Genomic DNA, 3,541 nt, shown 5'->3' on the forward strand with positions numbered 1-3,541 from the left:
GCTTGGGAGAGGACAATACAATAGAGTTGGTAGACACAATCCCTTCCCAGAACGAGTCTAGAGGACAAGGAGGAATAGGTAAGGAGGATGTCATCGGTGACCTTGGAGACAGTGGTCGCGGTGAGGGCGGAGAGGGCGGCAACCAGATTGTTGCCGGCCTAAAAGGGAGGAAGACTGTAAACTAGACTCAGCCCACAGGAAGTGCTCTATAGCTACCGTTGATGGATTGATTGGAAATGAAGGCAGTGGCCGTAGGCAAGCCATTTCAGAAGTTTGGACAGGAATGGGAGCAGGAAAATGGGATATTAGCTGGAAGGGGCCGTGAGAACAAGAGAGGATGGTTTTAAAATAGGGGAGATAAGCATTCGTTGTTGTTGTTGAAATCCAATATTACCTTGTCTTACACTGTGGGCTCCATATGGTGAGCAGGGACTGTGTCTCATCTGCTATGTCTCTCTGTATCCACCCCAGCATTTAACACAGTGCTTGACCCATAGTAAATACCCTAACTACCTCACTAATGTTTGAAAGCAGTGGGAAAGGAGCCAGAGAGTGAATGGTTAGAGATGGCCCTTAGGGAGGGAAGAAGGGTGGGAGCAAGTGTTTTTAGAAGGTGTGAAGGGATGGGGCGGGAGGCACAGGTAGAGGGGATACATTTTGAGAGCAGGCAGGAGATCTCTTGAGAGAGAGTTGGGAAGGATGAAAGAGTGGATGTGGATGTGGTGACCGGAAGGAGTTGGGGAAGTGACCGGGGAGTTTGGGGGAATTCACACCTGACAGTTTCAAATTTGTAAAAAAAAAAAAAAAAAAAGCCATTTGAGAGGTCAGCAGGAACAAGAGAGATGGGTGGGAGAGGGGTGGAAGAACTATGGAGCACTTCTTGTAGGCAGAGCACTGTACTAAGTACTGGGCTTAGTGGAAGGAGTAAGGGCTTGGGAGTCAGGGGTCGTGGGTTCTAATCCCGATGCCGCCACTTGTCAGCTGTGTGATTCCGGGCAAGTCACTTAACTTCTCTGTGCCTCGGTTACCTCACCTGTAAAATGGGGATTAAGGCTGTGAGCCCCACGTGGGACAAACCGATTACCTTGTATCTACCCCAGCGTTTAGAACGGTGCTTGGCACATTAGTATTATTATCGTTACAATTGAATAGACAGGATCCATGCCCTCAAAGAGTTTACAATCTAGTGTTTTGACCTACCACAATCTGGTTTCTGACCTCTCTGCTTCACCTAGACTACTGTCTCCAATCAGGAGGGAGTTGAGGGTCTGGAACAATTGATGGGGGAAATTTTTTCAACTCCCTCACCCTTAATAATCATAATAATAATAAAAATAATTATGGTATCTGTTAAGCACTTACTTTGTGCCAAGCACTGTACTAAGGGCTGGGCTGGATACAAGCAAATCAAGTTGGACACAGTCCCTGTCCCATGTGGGACTCACAGTCTCAATCTCCATTTTATAGATGAGGTAACTGAGGGACAGAAAAAAGAAGTGATTTACCCAAGGTCGCACGGCAGACAAGTGGCGGAGTCGGAATTAGAAACGACGACCTTCTGACTCCCAGGTCCACGCTCTATCCACTATGCCATACGGTTGATAGGCACGTTCCCTGCCCACGACAAATTTAGTCCAGAGACATAATGTGGTCATGCTGGGAATTCTCATCCATGGCCAGTTCCGCCACTGTGGAGAGGGCAGTGCTATCCCTCGAGCCTGTTGGGTGCCAATACTGACCCCCCCAAATTGGGCAAGTCCTGCTGAAAATGGGACTTCCATGCCCAGGGCAGAGGCCCCGACACACTCCACTGGTCATTATTTAGGATTCACTAGTTTCATCCAGAAGAACAGGTCGGGGGGGGGGGGTCTCTTCCCTGGTATTAAACCAACCAATCCATGGAAATTCCTGTGTGCTTACTGGGTGCAGAGCACTGTACTAAGCGCTTGTAAAAGTACGGTATGATAGATTTAATAGCTACTGTCCCTGTCCACAAGACTCCTGCAGTCTACAAGAGGTTGAAGAGTGTGGAGGGTAGTTTTGCCAGTGTTCTCTGCCAGGGAATGGAGATCTGCTCCCCACTGACTCAACCCAAGGACACAGCGTGTATCTCAGCTGGGTTTTCAGGATGGGAGGGGCTCTCCTGCTCAGTTCTAATTTTGGAGCAGTGGGAGGTTGCCTCAGGGTCCTTCAAACGTCTGGAAATATCCCAGAAGGCCAGGAAACTTCCCGGGCCCGTGTGCTCGTTCAGAATTCAAGCGAGTGTTTCCGGGACTTGTGGTTCCAGAACAGAGGCCTGGAACGCAGAGCATGCTTCAGTGAGTCACGTGCACCTGGCTCCATTTCTGAAGTGGTCTGGCTGTTGGGAGCCAGAGAGTCTGGATCCCGGGCCGGGGCAGCACAGTCAGCAGCCAGAGAGGCTGGAAATGTTCGGGAAGGGTGCGCTGGGAGCCGAGAGCCAGACCCGCGGTGGTGCCATTCTGCAGGCGGGGCCGAGGGGACGGAAAAGTGTGGCTAGACCCCCATCTCCCTTCAGACTGCCCAATCTCAACCCCCAGAAGAGGGGCTAGACCAGACGACCCGTAAACAGTCTCTTCCCGTCTGACCCAGGCTAGGGTTCTGCCGCCCTTGCCTCACTGGGAATTCCCAGTGGTCAGTCAGAGTCTCACTTGGAAGGGCACCCTCAATCCATCACCAGCTGAGCCCCACTTAACACGCTCTGCCTCTGACAGGGGGAGTTCCAAATCAGCCACAACAACTTGCCAAGGAGGGTGGACAGAAAACTGCTTGTGAGGCACCAAGCAACCTTTCAGGGGAGGAAGAACGGAGAGATGCGTCGGCGCATCCCCTCCCCACCCCCTTCCCTGGATCCCCCGGCCCTGAAGGATCCTGGTGCCGAGCCACGGGAGCCAATTACGCCGCTCAAGACTCATTCCCAGCTGCTTTCTTCCACTGCCCATTGCTCCGTATGGGGATAATGGATAATACTCTGCTTGTGGGTGTATTTTTCTCCAATCTGTCAGTTCTGACAGCATTTTGGCACCTGGATAAGCTGAGATTTATGCCAGTGGTCCAGGAACACACCATCTTTCAGGAGCTGATGGGTACATTTTTCAGCAGGGCTTCCCTAATTAAAGAGATGGAAGGAGACGGACGCAGATTGATAGGTTTTGCAGTCAGGTATTTCACGCTCAATTTGATGGCATATAGATTGCGCTTGGGATTTCTCTTAAACACGTGGAGGTGGGAGGGTCCGGGGGGGAGTTAAAGGAGATAGGGCAGAGACACCAAACACGCTCTGGAGCCTCCAGAATGGGGAGGGCTCTGGGCCCGAAAGGGTTAATGAAGATTGGGCCTCCAGAGCCCAGGCTCGTGGGGGCCGGGGGGAGTCCCGGAGCTGTCCTCCAGGCCAGACCGATGAGTGGTCAGAAACCAAATGACCAGGATTCACATCCCCACCCGGGACCGCTTCCAGGTAGCCTAGTGGGTACAGCCAGTGCGGCAGCAGAAATTCCTGCTGCCTCTCGCTGGGCTCCCCAGC

This window comes from Ornithorhynchus anatinus, chromosome X1, assembly GCF_004115215.2.
Source record: "Ornithorhynchus anatinus isolate Pmale09 chromosome X1, mOrnAna1.pri.v4, whole genome shotgun sequence".
In the NCBI taxonomy this organism is placed as follows: domain Eukaryota; kingdom Metazoa; phylum Chordata; class Mammalia; order Monotremata; family Ornithorhynchidae; genus Ornithorhynchus; species Ornithorhynchus anatinus.